This window comes from Octodon degus, unplaced genomic scaffold (genome assembly GCF_000260255.1).
Source record: "Octodon degus isolate 3935 unplaced genomic scaffold, OctDeg1.0 scaffold00015, whole genome shotgun sequence".
NCBI classification, from domain to species: Eukaryota; Metazoa; Chordata; class Mammalia; order Rodentia; family Octodontidae; genus Octodon; species Octodon degus.
In genome coordinates this window covers 8,875,045-8,893,684 of record NW_004524591.1, presented here as the reverse complement: position 1 = coordinate 8,893,684, position 18,640 = coordinate 8,875,045, and positions in this window count along the sequence as shown.

Below are 18,640 nucleotides of genomic sequence, written 5' to 3'. Positions count from 1 at the left end.
TCTACAAAGCTTATTCAATAAACATTGGCTACAGCCAGGGGTGGACATCACAAGACAAAGCCATAAAATAACGTAATGATATTTAATGTTGTTGTTATGTTCTGCATAAACATTACCTACTCAGTGCCCTCATTCTATACCAGGCCAGGATAGACAGCAGCCCTGAGAGTTCCATGGCAGAGCACTAACAATAAACAAGACACTAATGGATGAGCATTGCTGTAATAGTTTTACTCAATATTTTATTTAGAGCTATCCAATAGAAAATCTAAGTAACCAGTATGCCTTTGGAGTACCTGTAGCAGGCATTAAAGGGATCTTTTTCCATCTTTTCCTTATATGCAATGCCAGACAATGGTCTCCTTCTTATAGTTGTTACTGACATTAATGTAAGTATTTCTGACAAGTGGAAAATCTCCTCATAATTAAATTTCTGTTGTACTTTAAAGTTTGTTCCCTAAAGAAAGTTCCCGTTAAAAGATTTCAAGTTGTGATAATAATAATTTCTTCCTATGCTATCAAAAGTTATAATCTATTTCCTTTCTTGGGCAAAACCCAGAGTAGTTATAAGATTTAAGAAAAACTATAAAAGTTTTTTTTAAGTTTTGATGAAAAAAAATTGATGAATAGTTCTTGAATATGCACTTGGAGTTCCAACTGAGTGAGAGAAAATATTTGCAAGCATATTGTAGTAACCTGATTTAGAAATGTAAATCTCAGTAAATGTCACAGTCCAGAATCTAACATTTTCAGAGGTAGATGAGAAAGTAAAGATGAGGTACATTAAAAGGACATAATTAGTTTATGCTTTTAGAACCACAGCTTTGTTAGTTAAGTTATAACTTTTGAATATGATAGAAATAAACTCTGAAAATAACTTAATTAGGTTTAACTGTTCCTTCTTTTTATACATTAGTTGGGAATAACCTATCTTAGCTGACATATGAAATGATCAACTACTATATTTACTAAAATAAAATTTAAACTTCTTCAGATAATTAATTTTTACCCAACTAGCATGATTCCAAATTCCTTAATAAATAATACAAAAATAAACATAGATAAAACTCATCTTTTGAAAATAATATCATTTGTTGTTCAGCTTTTTACCACTTTTGATTTTTTTAAGATGTAGAGCTTTTTACATAAAATAAATCACCTTTTTTCCAGCTATATAACTGATTTCTTTTAAAAGTGTACTATAGTATGTAAAAACATTTATGAAAAAAATATGTTGTCCCTTCTATACTAATTGATACTTATGAGGCAGATATGATGGTTAAAATGTTGGCCAAAGAGCTAAATGCAGTTTAATAAATTTGAGCCTTCATCTACTAACCCTAAGCGAGTCGAGCACACATGGCTTAATGGATATGTAGATGCCAAGCATCCAAACGGGAGAAACAGCAACAGACATGCTTCTTGCAAGAAACAAGGCTTGGGAATGAGGTGCTATTCATTAAGCTTGGGGTAGGAAGAGTCCCTAGAAAATAAGAGGGTGTATTAGCCCACTGGAAAATATTGCCTTTAAGTTAGAGACTCATTCAAGGTGGTAGGGTTCTTTGCCATTATACTACAACAGGAATCTAGCTTCTTGATTTCCAGTCTGAGAGTCTTTATCCCAGTCTCTTCATTACAGGTCTTGTACTGCAACATTTCCAATCAGAGACAATTCATAGATGGAAAATCTGTTTCCTAGGGTTTTTTTTTTAAGTATTGGCACTACCACTACTTCCTCCTACTACTTTGGCAAAACTGTGTGGTGGATCCTTCAGAAAGAAGTTCAGCTTAGCCTGGATAGCAGGAAATGTATCTTGAGAACATTTGATGAAAGGAGGATGTATAGCTGCTCATGAGCTCCTGAAAAAACCAAATCATAGGATAATTCAAAGACTTCTGGCTTTCATTAATAGTAAAGATATAAAACTTGTTCCAACTCCAAAGATAAATTTCCTATTTGTAACAATTAGACAAATAAGAAAAGAGATTGAGACACCCCATAGACCTTAAGTGGATCTCTTTGAATTACTGGTGCTGTAGGGAACATATACGTCCTTCAGTGAATACAGAGTATGAACAGGAGGGAAGATTGCTTACAAAGGTAAAAATGAGACAAAAAAAAAAAACACAGACTTTCTCGCAAACACTTGATAAATAATTTTTTTCATCATAACTACTAAATCAGTGACATCTATAAAATATTTACATATGTTCACTATTAAACTTTGACCCATTCTAGACATGCACCAATTTTCCTTTGAATGCAAAATCTTGAGCTCATGCCAGCCTAAAGTACATATCACTGTACTCCAACTACTAAATCATAATTTTTATTTTTAATTATTTAATTGGTACAGGGTCTCACTATGCAGCTTATACTTGTAGTGATCCTCCTGTCTCAAACTCCCCAGCACTGGGATTAAAGGCATGCATCATCATGCCCAGTTTCGGGGCCGGCACAGCATTAAGTACCATGGATCAAACTCAGGCACTTAGATCACCTAGCTATCTCTCTGGCACAATCATAATTTTTAAAACACACTCCTACATCATCACGCTGAGCAATCATCTAAGGTCAAGGGCTTTGTTATGGTGTGTGTCTAGTTGTTGTTGCAAAGCCTCATGCAGTCATGCAGCAGCTTGTAGAGTTTGTGATTAGTTCTTCATCCAATGCTAGGACTATGGGTATGAGTGCTACACCCGCCCTGGGGCAGACAGCCTGAATACAACGTAAGGAAGGGAGAGAGGCTTGCAAGCTCTGCAGCCACTGATCCTTCCTTTGCTCTGTGTTTTCTTCCAGCATCATGAATGGCTGCCCTCTGCTATGTACCACTCTGTCTTGGAGCCAGCTGAGTATGGACTGAGGCCTCCATGAACTGTGAGCTAAATAAACCTTTTGTTCCTTAATTTTGGGTGTCAGGTATTTTTGTCTCAACAGTGAGAGAAAGTAACCGAGACAGGCTTATTATTGGCACCACGCACTTTTCCCCTAGAGCTACAAAGGAAAAAATTCCAGTGCAAGGAGATCATATCCAGCAGTATACAATATCCCTCAGCTCTGTGAATAGCTCACTTTGATAAAATCTTCTTTCATACCTGCCCCGTACATGTGTGTACACATGCTTATTATACACATATACATATGCACATACATATACACAGTTACATCTTTCTTGTTAGCCTTTTGTATATTAGGAAAAAATGGAGGACAACTGATATTAAGTGATTTCCAATGGCAGAAAAATAATCTTTAGTGATCGAATTAACTAAAGTTATTGACCATCAACACCATAGCTTCACACTACACAAGACTCCTCTGGTTTCACAAGAGTGCAGAGCTCCAAGGCCTAAGTATACTCCTACCACTTACAATATTACTCTGCACTAGTTAGTGTTTCCAACCTCATTTTCCTCATCAGTAACAAGAAGACAAAAATAGTTCCTGCTTTTATAGGATTAAGCAAAATGAGATTTTTATAGGCCCCTCTTCCTTTTCAAAAAAATGAAAAATAATTGAGACTATTGCATTTAGGAACACGTGCAAGTAAGCCAAAGAGAAGGGAAAAAAAAGAGAGAAAGAAAGAAAGCAATCAAGAAAGAGAAAATAAGAGAGAGAACAGTTTGTGGCTTTCTGGAAAATGCTTCTTAAAACGTAAGTTATTTTCATGGTAAAAGTTATTAGCAGCCTTGGAATGTGTGCACATGATATTAAGAATGCAGTCCTACATACAAATCTTTTACCAAAAACATAAAATTTAAGAGGAAGCACATAAAAGGAAATAAGAGTATAAGAAATGAAGTAAGATCAATGTAGGAAAGAACACCATAAATTCTATTTAGGGGTTAGCCATGCTCAGAATTTTCGAGCAGCAAACATAAAGAAAGTAATGCTACTGGCATGTGATCACAGGGGTTGCATGAGAGAATCACACTTGCTGCTAAAGATAGGGAAAGTAGCTCATTTTTATTTGACAATAGTGATGGCAATAACTCTACAAATGCATTGAATTCTGAAAGCAAACGCAAACTATTAAAGGACAACAACAAACAATAACAAAAATGGTGAACACATATATGAAAACTACCTTAGTGATTAATATCACTAAAAATAAAAATAAAAAATGCCGATGAGGATATGGGGGGAAAAAGGGATGCAAATGATGATACTGTAACGCTACTGACACTCATGTTTATTGCTGAATCGTTCATAATAGCAAAGACATGAAATAAGCCTAGATGCTCACAAGTGGGTGATTAGAGAAATAAAGTGTGGATATGCACAATGGAATATTACTCATCAGTTTAAAAAAGTAAGATCCTGTCATTTTTTTCAGCAATATGGGTAGAATTTGAGGTTATGATTTTAAGTGACATAAGCCAGACACAGAAAGATAACTGTCACATTTTCTGCCGCTTGTGGAAAGCAATAGTTGAACTCACAGAAGAACAAAGTAAAACTGTATTCATTGGAGATCTAGAAGGGTGTGGGAGACTCAAGGAAGAAACAAGTTAGATAAGGGCCATCAAAGCACATTTAAAAAGGAGGAATTTGTTCTAGTTTTCTATAACTGAATAGAGCAAATATAGGCTAAAACAATGTAGGAGCCCGGGAGATGGCTCAGTAGAATAAGCGCTTGCCTGGCAAGTGCAAGGGCCTGAGTTCAATCCCTGATTCCATAAAAAAAAAAACATTCTATGGCACAGTCCACAGTAACCAGAACAAGAGTCAGTATTTCCCAACACACAATAACAATCAAGATTTAAAGAGATGGATGTGCTTCTAAGTTCATCACTGGGCACTGTACTTATGCATCAGTTTATCATAATACAACGTGCCCTACTTACTGTCCAACTATTAGTCCTCAATAATAATAAGAAGAAGAAATTACCTGGAGACGAATGGGGGTATGCTGAGAACGATGAAATGGGAGTTCATTAAGCAAGCTGCATTATTTTTCAGCACCATTAACTAGTGTGCTTATGAAATATAATATTAAAATACTACCTTATAGTGTCTGTCAATTTATAACAAGCCCATGATTATCATTGGTGTCCAATACTTCATTTATATTACATGTATTCAATCAAAAACTGAAGTAATTATTCTGACACTTTTGTAAATGGGCTTTAATCTTAACACAGAACATAAAATGACCATTAGAAAGCAGGTCCTAAAAAAGCAACATATAAGAAATTAATAATTTAAGAATTTCAAGATAAACATAGTCTTATAATCCTCTCTGGTTTTGTCTCTGTCTCTGTCTCTCTGTCTCTGTCTGTCTGTTTATCTGTCTGTCTGTTTCTCTCTCTCTCTCTCTCTCTCTCTCTCTCTCTCTCTCTCTCTCTCTTTCTCATTTAGCTTAAACTTCAACCTAAAATCTATAATTGGCTTCACCACCATATAAACTGTATAAATTCTAAGGAAAATAACTAGATCCTTTAGGAATCTTACTGGTTTAGCAATATCAAACAACATAATGTTTGATGGTCCAACCAAACACATAATGACTCCGCATTAAACATCTTTCAATATAATGTTGCACACAAAAAGAACTAGGCTGAAAAGGCAAATTCTGCATATTCTGAGAATCTTGATAATAAGCAAATCAGTAAAACAGATTGTAAAAATATTTTTCTTGATCACTGAGGAAATGAAGAGGCAAAAGGATTTTCCAGGTCATTTTAAAATATAAATTCACATGATAAATTGTCAATATATCTGAGTTACTGCAACTAAATTTTCTTTTCGACCCTAAATAGAACACAACTGTGGATATGTGTAAGGAGAATTCACTTTTTCATTGTGTAGCTCCTTGTTTAATGCTTGTTTATGTTTAACCAATCAGGATAATTTAGGAACATCTCAAAATAGAGATACTGTCCCTTGATCTTTTACTGCCCTACCTCTCCTTGTATTTACTTATTTTGAGTGAGGGCTTTGGAGAAAAGGACTAATCATTGCTAATGAATTTGGTGCTGGTGAAAAATACCAGATGGGCAGTCACAGAAACTGAAGTTCTTTTATTCACAGGCTAAAGCAAAACATTTCTCCCTGTAGTTTGATTCCAGATGCAACCTGAAGCACAGAGTTATCTGGGTTTCCAGCCCTGCTCAATCTCTTCTTCATTAATCAGAATCTTCACATTTCATCAGGTATCATTATGATAGGTGTGTTCCAGCTATACAGGACTCACCTTTTCTCATTACTCATTCTCAGTCAGTTTTTGCAAGAAGGATACTTTCACATTAGCCATGTCTTTTGATGTAAAATTTACATATAGTGATGAAGAAAAATTGATCTGGGGTATACAAATTAAAATATATGATGATCTGTTTTGTTCTTCCAGCCACCAAATTTAGAACAGATTTATGCCGAAGCAATAGGTAGCTTTATGTACATTGAACAAAACTACCCACCTTAGAGCATTCCTGACTTAAAAATAATGATAACAGCTTCATGGGGGCTCACAATAGCATTCCAAGCTTCATATCACAGCAAATGTTCAGTGAGAGGGCAATAGCAATGGGGACACAATAAGTTTTTGATAATTATTTCATCTTTAGAATAATTACCATTTTAATTGTATCCAGATCACAATGCTGCATTTAACTTTCCTATTTTAGGTAATTTGCTTGGAGTCATCTAGGTAATAATAAAAAGGAGCATAATAAATCTTGAATTCATATTAATCCAAAAATTCTCTACCTAATACTATTTCCCTGCCATCAAATCCACATTTCATGCATCTCTAAGATACTTTATTTTATTTTATTTTATTTTATTTTACTTTTTGTATTTTAGGGAAGGGTCTACAGGGTGTTCATGGTCTCACTAACAGATCCTACTTGTAGTGATCTGCCTGTTTACAGCCTCCCAAGTGCTGGGATTACAGGCGCATGCCACCATGTCCTTGCCTTCTCAGCGTACCCTGGGGGGCAGAACCAGTACGGCAGGCCCCGGGATCGAACCCGTAGCCCCTGTGCCTGCTTGCAGGCACATTAATCCACTGAGCTATTTGGCTGGCCCCTCTGGGATACTTTCAATACTATTAATATATTCAACCCTGAAATTAAGTATGTACCCACCCACCAGCTCCCATTGTCATAAGCACTTTTCCCAGTGACATTTAATTTTTCTATCACTTACATCCTTGGTATTCTGGTATTTAATTTCTTGGTAGTTTTTTTTTTCTTTTTAATTACGTCTGATTTTAACAACAAAGAGAATTTATTAAAGTATATACATATGCTAGTTAATTTTGTCAATATAACTGAATTAAGTCACTCTAGAAGGGTGAATGCATTGTGAGGGCATCAACCTTAACAAGGGGCAAACTCACTGAACGAGCTATTAAAAGATGGGGTCAAGAGCCAGGGAGATAGCTCAGCTTAGGCAAGCTTAGGCAAGTTCAGGGACTGTGGTTCCATCCCCAGCACCACATTCCAGCAAGCCCCACCCCAGGGTGGGCTGAGCTGGCCAAAAAAAAAAAAAAAAAAATGGAGGAGCAGGCTCAGGCACATGTCCTTGGAGACTACATTTGGCCCCTCATTCTTTCCTCCCTGGCTGTTCAGCTCTCTGCTTTCTGGATGCCCTGTGGTGAGTGGCTTTCTTTACCATGACTTCCACCGTGATGGTTCTGCTCAGGAGCCAGCCAAAAGGAGACAGAAACCCTAAGAGCCAGGAGCCACAATAAACCTCTCCCCCCTCATGAGGTGGGTGACAGGTATTTTGTCCCAACAAAAGGAAAGCTGACAAATACATTATGTCACTTTAAAAAAATTAAATATGTTTTGAATATTATTTCTCTGTATATAGGATGATCAAGAATAAGAAATCATTATCTAAAATGAAAATTGTTATATTTGAACAGAGAGACTAGAAATGATATTTCTCACTTTATTTCAAAACGACCATTATTTTGTTATTGTTGCCTAAAATATGGAAAATAGGAAACTACTAAAGATATGGCAATTTCTCCCTCTATTGTCATTGCTTCAGGCTTTTGTCACTCAAACTTGCCATATACTTTGTTCAAGTCACTCTGAACAACTTTATCTAGTTGATCTTATTTAAATAAAAAATTGAAAGAAGAGATAATATCTTTTTATTTCAAAATCTTTGGCATTTTGGTCTAAATCCAAGACACTGGGAAAATAAAATCATTCCATCAGCTTGGCGTCCTTTCTGTTTCTAGTATCACTTGGCTAAAATGCACACATCACTCTTGCTAGTCATGACAAGTGCTCGCTTCCGTTTTTCATATAATTATGTATGACAAGCTCTTGCAACTTTGCTTTAAATGATACTTTTTTGTTGAGTCTTCGGTTCCCGTGCCAGTTCCTTTACAAGCCCCTCTCACAAGTCTTACTTTCTAGGTCTTAAATAGAAAATATCTGCTTTATATTTAAACACATTTTTTACTTAATGCTGTCATACGTTATTCCCTTTACATTTTTTGTATGTGCATTGGTAAGATCAAGAACTAAATCCTGAGAGCGCTTCCTTCGGTTATATGAATATGTATTATTTAAAAAATTAGTATAACTCCTATTGGTGTGACTGAAATTAATGCTGCCTTCTACAGCATACACACACACACACACACACACACACACACACACACCAATATTTTGTGAAGTTTCTTTAAATTCAAATATTAACATATAAGAAAAATTCTCCTCATTCTTCAAACTCTACACATACGAGTGCGTGTTTTCCATCCATGTGATAACTGGCTGTGATAGCTCAACACAGATCTCTGAGAACAAGGTTCCAGCTTGACATTTATACTTTTCCAACAGTTTTTATGATCTGAAATGCAATTTATCAATTTTGAAATGATGAATTTTCCAAAGCTAGTGCCTCCTCTTCCCCAGGACAATGTCATGAACTCTATTTTCAAATTGTTGAAAAATACTGATGTCTAATATGGTCAATGAAATTTAGGGCTCTTTTTGCTCCATATGGGATGCATGGCTGTAAGAATCAGCAAGCAAAATAAGAGGGACCAGAGTGTGTAAGTTTCCAGAAAATTAGATATTAGAACCATCTGTAGAGATTCAACGAAATGCTCCAGTCAGTCTGAGCCCAAAACAATTAAATCAAAACTGCCTGAGTTTCAGTGCCCTGAAATAAATGTAGGACTTGCTCCTTGAGGCTTCCACAAGATCTTACTCACATGGACACCTTCCTGGATTCTGTCTGAGTAGACTAGGGTTTCTGCTCCTTGATATCTTAACAGAGGGTAAAGTTCCTGGTCAGCATCATTGTATTTGCATGCTTCTTAGGCAAAGTGGAAAATTCCTTGACAAAATCTGTGGCAGATGCTAGGACAGCAGGTAACATAAAACTTTACAAGTCTGATTGCCTTTTACTTTAAGACCAAGTGGCTCAAGAAAGTACATTTTGGAAGATTAATTTAACTCATTTTTTTCTTTGTGATAATAAAACCTTATCTGAAAATTGCTGTGAACCTTTTGTGAGTCCCAATCACCATGTGAAATGGCAATAAAGCCCACTTATTTACCAGAGTGATAAAACATACAAGCCTCACATGTAGGCTCCATATAGTTTTTCTTTAAACAACCTAATGGGTTTTTTTAAGGTGCAATTTAAGGAGCTGATATCAATTCGTGTTACTTGAGCTATGTTTACATTAAGATTTCATTTCTTTCTTAAGTACTTTAAACTTAGTAGGTTCAATGATGAGTCCAGACACTCAATAAATACTTTCTGATGATGATAATGAAGAAGATAGAGTGTTCTTGCCCTTACAATGAATGTTCCACTGAAGTTCACACAGGAAATATCGTTTTATCCATTTTTTTTGTCTTAAAATTGCCTGATGCAGTTAATGTTAGCTTGCTACTCAGTCTTCATTTTCTTAAGGTACAATAAAAGAAAAAATATTATGTTTTCAAACCAAGCTGTGTCTTCTATTCAGAAGACAGGTAATACAGAGAAACTTGTGCTGGGTTGTATTCTATGCTTATTTTTCTTTGCTTCATTTCCTAGATTTCTCTACACACTGTTGTTCAGGTCATGTTCCCACAGGTAATTCTATGAAGTGGGGTTTGGGGTCAGAGGCCAACGGGCTTACTTTCATGTATGGGAATCTCACTGTAACCCAATGCATCCCTTTCCCCTATGCAAAGCATTTGTCTTCTCAGCATGAATCATCTACATGCAGTGCAGGATAGGACCTTGCAGACCTTTTGAGGATTGACATTTGGAGAAATAAAACTTACACTTGAAGTTTAATGGCATTAGATATGATGAAAAAATAAATATTTAACCATGGATAGCACCTCATCATGCTTTAAAAATTTGAAAATACTAATTGGCCTAAGTTCCTAAAAGGTTTCAAACCTCTTACTTGGCTAGAGATTTTGAGCAAAAAGGAGAGTCTTGCAAAGCTAGTTGCTGTAGTGGCTTCCCTATAAAACAAAAAATAGCCAAAAACACTACACAGACCCCTTTCAATCAAAGAGCCTACACTTTAAAAGTTAACTTTACTGCCTGATTCTGAAGTTTTCTTTTTCTTTGCCAGGCAGGTTCAAAAAGTACGTCTGTTTTCATTTCATCAAGCTAATCCGTACATAACATCCTTTCCCACTATTTACTAGACTACAGCTATCAAATGAAGATATGATGTCTGTGTTTGGGTTAGTTACTTTAAATTCTAATGACCATGATGTAATCACTGTAATCAAGAAAAGCTTGTCTGTCTTTACGTTTAGGTCTCTTGCCACTGGCCTGGCACACTTTGGAGCCATTTCATTAAGCAAACCACAATTTTGCCTAATTTGTAATTATCAGTGAGTCTGTTTTGCAGAGAATTGTGATCCCAAATTGTAACTTATTCCATTGGGCTTTTTTGTTGTGATGGCTGTCGTTGTCCCGACAAAAGAATCACTAGATGTTTTCTTTAAAATCTTTATTTTCATGTCTTTAAACAATTGAAAATTTCTATGAATAGAGTGGGAATTGTGCAAATATCCTTAGTATGAGAGGAGTTAAACTCTTGGAAAACCTCTAGTAAGTTCCTTATTTAAGCATTAGCTTATAAGAATTGCAAGATAATTCTTTCAGTTGTTCACTAGAAAGGAGCCATACAGTCCCCTTCACCCTCTTATCTATGGGAAATGCTAGATAATAAATTCAGAAATCAAGGACAATTGAATAAATTATTTTGACAAAAATAACCCATTATAATTGATAGAGTTTTCTTCTGCAAACTCACTAACTACCCATTTTCTCTAGTTACTCAGCCTGCATAACACTACCTTGAGCTGCATTTCTGATACATCCCTAAGTTTATGGAAATCTTCTGAATCTGGATGGTCTCCTTGTCATTGTTTTGCACATAGGAGACAAATTTTGGGGATCTTTTAGGTTGCAAGGTGAATAGAACAAATGGAGAAGGAGAACATGACTCTGTTGCTAAGCCACAAACTGGCACAAAGAGGCAACTGAAAGTAAAGCCAGACATGTTTTCAGTAGAGTCCTGAAAAAGTGTAAGGATCATTCTTTGCCTCCTTAAGCTCTTGTTTTACTATTTTCTTTGGCAGGGTGTTGCGTGAGGCTATTTAGTTTTAAGTTTTGCATTGCTGTGGGTAGAACGCAGAATGAGGCACCAGTTAGGCAAGCACTCTACTACCCCTGAGCTACTCTCCCTGTCATCCTTCTTCTTTTAAAGTAGGAGTGATGATATAAAGTAGTAATAGTGAATTGTGTTTGCTATGCAGTATATAAGTATGACCATGAAAGAGTCCCAACTCTCATTGATGCCTTTTAATCAGCACTGGCACAAGTGTTGATGGATGACCACCATTGCCCCCCCAGTGTACCATGCCATTTAATTAACCTACAATTATTAATCACCCAGTTGGTTGAAATAAATGGATCACCATATACCTTCCAATGGCATAATCTTTTGGTAGATGCATTTCATTTCCACAAACTAAAGTACGTCGTGAAAGCCAATAAAAAAGAAAGAGTAGTATTAATTCAGTTTATTTAAGCACAACTCCCTTAAGACCTTATTTCTGACTGATTTTCATAAAATAACAACTTCATTGACTCCTGTGAATATGACCAACAGAGAGAACAAATTTCAAGATGGTAATAGTGACTCAGGCACCAGAATATAAAGAGAAAATTTTTGTTAGGTGGGAATGGTGAAATCAAAATAAAATTCAACCCAATAAGATAAATATAATAGGGTGCTTAGGTTAATAGGTGTGGTGCATATCTATTATACAATGTTGTTGCTGTAGCTATGCCTGTTAACCTTTAGCCCTAGGGCCTTATTTAACAGTTAAGTTGCTTACCAGCAGGGTATCTTTGTGATTTTTTAACTAGTCTAGGCTCAGATAGGCATGTTCTGACAGTGTGATAGGCAAGAGGAAAACAAAATTTACATTTTCTAGAAGAATATTTTTCACAGCAATAAACTCTTTTTGAGAAATTCTTACTTAGTAAGAAATAATAGTGTGCTATAGTTATGTGAAATGATAAGAAAATAACCACAAGTGTGTAACATTATTAAATTTTAAAGTGAAGAACTTTTGAGAACCACAGCCCATAAAATTGGAAGAAACATGAACTTCATATACATACTTTTAATCTTTATTAACTTCCCATAAATGAGCATTATGTATTATTTATATGTATAAAGATGCATGAAATTTAGATGTAAACCAATATGAATTGCATTGGTTCTTAGGTTTTGTCTTAAATATAAATACATTCTTAGAATTGAGATTTTGGCAACACCCTTGAAATAAAGTTACTGTTCCATGACAGAAAAGTAGGATTCTGAGTCTCTGTCCTAAGGAGATGCAGACGTAGCGGGCAACTGCTGCAGATTTCTATGGCGCCACTGGTTTTACTGCTTTATTATATGTTGCCTGTCATTCTGGTGATTTTTTTACTTAGTGCATCTTAATTTTTATGTCTTACATGTTATATTCCCAAAGATACTATTATCTCCTTGCGAGAATGGATTCCAGCAGCATCCAGCACATTGCTTCATACAGAATGGCATTCTAAAGAATTGTCTGCAGGGCTCAGATAGGGTGAGAAGAGGCAGGGGCAGCAGACCTCAGACATCACAAGGATAAGAAATGGCACACACAGATGAAGCCTCTGTGGCTGCACTTGAGAAGAAGGGACCTTGTAAAAAGAGATAATGAAAGATGAAGCTGACAATCCAGGTCCAGAGGGTTCGGGTAGAGGATCAAAGCAGACCCTCATGCTCTGGGTGCAGCATTCATAGATTCTGAGCCAGGAAGTTAAAAATCCATGTTGTGGGTTCAACCGCCAAGTAGAGTCAGCAACAGGGCTGGTAGCACAGGGAAACACCATGGCCCACACTACCCACACCCCAAAGCTCAGCACAGGCAAACTCTGCCATCAGGGAGCTGGGCACAGTATTGCCAGAATTGCATCTTCTCAACAGCCAAAAACACAGATTTCACTTGTGCATGAAATAGCTTAAATTTTTTATGTTAACTTTCATTTAAAAAAAAAAACACAGGGTTCAAATAAAACATATTTACAAATGATGATTTTCTTTAAAAATCTATCTAATCTGCATATTGCTCTTTAACCTTAAACCCCAATGCCAAAAGTAGTGAAAGGTCCAAGTCCAATCTGAGGGACACATATTCATGAACACAAAAGAAAAGAACACGTTAGACACTTCAAAATATTACCTAAATTACTTACGCTTTGCTGAGATAGGTAAAAACCAAAAATTCAATGAAGCTACATTCTCATCATCCCAAGCTTGCTAACCTTCTTCTATAATTCCTGTTTTTCCAGTTACATTCCAAGGCAATTTTCAAACATTCAAAGCTTATACATTACAAGCCTGATATAAATATGCCACAAACTTTTTCTGATACTGGAGAACATGGATTCTGAGGCTTTGAGACATATTGAACGATTTATCTTTTCATTCTAACTAATTTTTACTCTCTGAATTTAGAAGGACCTCAAAACACAAAATGATTTAATACAAATGATGTAATGTTATGTATATATTTTGGGCTTCTTCTTGCCAAAGTTCCACGTTTAAAAAAAAGAAAAGAAAAAAGAAAATGGAATTATTCTCTGAAGACTCCGCACATGATGAAAGCTATTTATATCTTTGCACTCTTCCACTGCTCAAACTGAAAGCCTCCCCTTAAAAGCTTGTCAACAAATGTTTCAGTATACGATAGCCCCTTTTTTATTGAACATGTCACAATTAATGGCAATATTTGAACTTATTGCTTCTGTAGAAGATGAATATTCTCTAATTGTATAAAGAAAATCAACATTTGAACCTTAGTGTTTTTATGTTACTTGAAGAAGATGTCAGCAAATTAAGATTATGTGTTAAAGGGCTTGAAATTACTGGCCTTATTTCAAGGGCATTCATCTACACATTTCAATTAGGTAGAAAAATCAGTATGCGATGTGTAGTAATTGAAAGAGGTGGGGCTTTCTTCACAAGGGTATGAGAAATCAATTTTGTTTTTAAAGATGAAGAGAAAATATGTAGTTACTTTTGGTGTCCATGCCAATAATTTTAACAATGGGTTGCTGAAATGAAAACAGTGATGTTATGAAGAATTGTAACTGCTGAATGAACATAAAAATAGAAAATAGCAACATTTAAGACGTTTGCTGTTCTATTTTAGAAGATGACTGCACAAAGCCAGCCTGAAGAGAGGGATAAGATTTCACATTTTATTGGCGTTTAGGGAAACTTTATACCCTGTCTCTGGAAAATCAGAAAGGGAAGTGGTTATAAGGAATCCACATAATAATGTATGGGAAAGCCAACTAGAATTTACAAGGGAGGGGACTCTGCTGGTGAATCGAAGAGCTGCCAAATCACATGTTGCACAATTTATTAATCGTGGGCTGCTCCACCAGCCAGCAGTTTCTCCATTTTCTCCTCATTTATGACTGTATTTCCACTAAGCCACTAAATTATTTCTGGTGCAAAATATGTGTTATGAGTGAAAACACAACACGGGACAAAATGAGACGAAAGTAAACATTTGGAAGTTTCTGAAAGCAGGTGGAATGGGTCCAGCTTGTACGTCGTCTACATTTTAAGATTCCCATTTTTGCCAGAGAGTGTTATTTTGTTGTTAAAGGCTACAGATGTCTCAGTTTGGTTTTCAAGAAACAAGGACTCAGCATGACTTGGAAGTCCAATTACTGGAGATCTGCTGGTGCTAAGAGATGTTGTGTGCCCCTGACCTTGCTCAAGTTTCCCAGCTGTGACTCCAAGCAAGGGGGGGTTTATAGAAGCCTGATGACAGAAAAGATCTAAGAATTCTGTTGAAGATTATCTTTATTCATTCTGAAAAAGGACAAACATCACATGTATCACCACTGCCATGTTCAACGTTTGGGTGTGAATTTCTTACTACAAAAAAATAGGTCTTTCAAAGGTCACCTTTCATACTCACGTGTGTAAGCAATATTTTAAAACACTACATCTTTCCATGCACTGGATTCACCAAACCTGCATAGAATCAGAAAGTTAGCTCAGGACTCCTCACTCTATATTCTTTTCCTCTCCATCAAAATATAGGATGCTGTTGACTATGGTAATTTGGGCTAAGCTGATGTTAAGCTGTCGTGAAGAAAATCCCCTCTAAGAATTTATTTATACCACCTTTTCTAAATGAATTGCAATTGATCAAAGAAACATCATCTCGCTTCTAGGCTATATCAGATATCCTTTGCTCCACACCAGGCTTGCATTTCACTTCATTCTTTAGCCACTATTAACTTCATTGAAAAGGGCTGTAGAAAAATAATATTCAACTACCCACACAACAGAAAAAGAATGTCTGCTGAAGTAAATAACAGAGAGAGGCCAGCAAGGGTGGGCACAAAGCAATCTTCAGCCTCAGTGCAGTTTGGCTGTTCCAGTGTATCCCCTTTTACAGTTGCCTGTCTGAAGACAGTATGGGCAAATGTTCAGATTCCTCCAGTTCCATCCGTTCTCCTTCATTCTCAGAAGAGAGACCTCACATGTTTATTTATTGCACAGGCTGAGCCAGTCAGATGCCCTTCTTCAAATCCTTCCTATTCTTCCTCCCTCTTTTGCCTTTTTTGTTTTCCTCATTGATACCACAAGGCTGTAAATATTTTCCAGAGCAATGTCGTCTCTGCTTTACCACTCACCCAAGGGTCTTTCTCTTTTCTCATCATTTTGCCTGCTCTCCACCTTTCCCCTGTTGCCCTGTTACAAATTAAGTTTTCTTCATGTACAACACCTGTATCTGCTCACTGTTCAGTATTTAAAGAAATGTCTAGAACTCCAGGAATCTTGAACTTCCACACACTGGAGCTGAAAAGAAGCTTGTGGTGTAGTATTGTAAGCAATTTATCCAGAGAATATTGTGTGCTCCATTTTAGTTTTTCCCCTAGACCCACAAATTTAATAAACTTATCCATTTAATGATAATGAATGACATAATTTTCTTTTAGTCTTTATCTTTCTTGGATTTGGTACTTTTAACAAGTGTTTCTTCTCATACAAATAATTTCCTCCCATCATCCAGACCTATCAATATTTGTCTAATACATAGTCCTATAGGATAATCCCAGATCCACACAACCATCATAGCTTTCCCAACAAATGTTTGGTCCAAACTCAAAGAGAAGTCCTTGCCTCACTCCTCCCTTCTATTACTAATTTGAAAATGATATGAAATTCTGCCCATCATTTTCTTCTTTTCCGTTGCCCCAATGGCTTTCAATTTTACCTCATAGGTTGTTGCAATAGGCTTCTAAATAGGATCCTCAAAGGCTTTTTCTATTTCTTCAATCTTTGCCATGTATTTGTACATCAATCTTCTTCCAGTGAAATTCTGATACAATTATTTTATCCTTAAAGCCATAATCAATTTTATAGGTCCACTCCTCAATGAAGTTGTCAGATAAACAAACTACAATGCCTAGTATGCAAAGCTCTAGGGAACCTAGTTCCCACTCTTATTTTAGAATCATCATTCAGTAGCCTTCTTTCTTAAACCTTCACTTGTAGTCAGAATGGACTGAATTCTACAAATATACTTTAGCTTCCTGCCTCTGTTCTTTGCTACTTTCTGTCATGACTCACCTGGTCTCTAATCCCCACTTCCTTCATGGCCATCAGTGCTAAAGTATTGTGATCCACCCAGGAGAGACCCAGGAACTTCTCCCCTACGCAGCTCACCCCAATGACTCCTTCCAGAAGACATCTTGCTTTCTGGGAAATCAAAGCATTTGTCTTAGTGATGAATAGATGCTTGAATTGTTCTTTTTCTGAAAGCAAATCTTTTCAAGCTAAATACTCTTTGATTTTGAGTTTTCCAGAACTCTAAACAGACTGTCTTCAACTATAGGTTTTAGGACTCTCCTAGATTTTGTCAAATGCTTAACAGGCCCTAGAATAAGCTCTCTCCTCTCAGCACCACCTCATTAAACTTTATCACAAATTTCCCTAGATTAGACTAATGGTGAAAACAGTAACTAATTAATCTAGCACAGAAATCTGGATATCTTAAAAATTTTTACCTTTCAGTAGAATGTCTACCAATCATTCACATTAGTAAACAAGTCTTGATATTCTCTTCTAAATTCTTTATAAATCTCTCACTTCTTCCTAGGAACACAGGCTCTTAGATCAATCCTAAATGTTTCTTACATGGGTCCTTTGACTTCTCATTTGTAATGTGCCTTCCATGTTGTTTGTGGGGTGATTTCATCCCATCTTCTTGAAGCCTCTCCATACTTCCTACAAACAACAGAGCAGTGCTCAGACACTTTGCATAGCTTGCAAATTCTCCAGAGCAATCTGCAGATAAATGTTAATTATACATCTATTTCTTGGGGTAAGTGCTAAGCTCACTGATATTTTTCTTTTCACTGACTACTTATGATTATTTCTCAACTATAGCCATTATAGAACAATAATGTTAATATATCATTGACCAAGAATTAATCAAGTGTTGAAAACTACACTGGACATCGGATTTCTTTGGTTTCTAATTAACAAAATATCTGCAATATTTATTTTACTATTTAGGTCAGTACTAATTATACTTTTCTAAAGCTTTGCATGATAGGCCAATGTACTTTTTCACTTATTTCTTTTTATGTATTTTGATGAAAGAAAAATATGAAAAGACAATGAAACAGGTAGATCATCACAGGTAGAAACACATGGGCAGATCTGTCTATTCTAATATTCAAACTTAAATGTGGAGATTTTATCACAAAATTGATGTCTTTCCTTAGAATAAGGAACTGCAGTAGAAAACATAGTCAGCATTGCATATTCTCTTGGATATCTGGAAATGATACAGTTCGCTCAACATAATTTACCCAGTAACCTTCGTACTCTCCAAGATACAAGTTAACAAACTATAATTACTGCCAGAAGGGAGCAGAGACAAGACAATTTTCTCTAAGTCACATTTACACCTTGAAATTCTACTTTATCAGTAACTTAAATGACTAAAATTCATAGAAATAATTATCTGTTTCATCCAATTCATGGGGAATTCTTGAACTTGAACTTGGTATTTTATACCAATTTAATGGAATACAGTATTATTTAAGCGTATTCTCCATTTGATA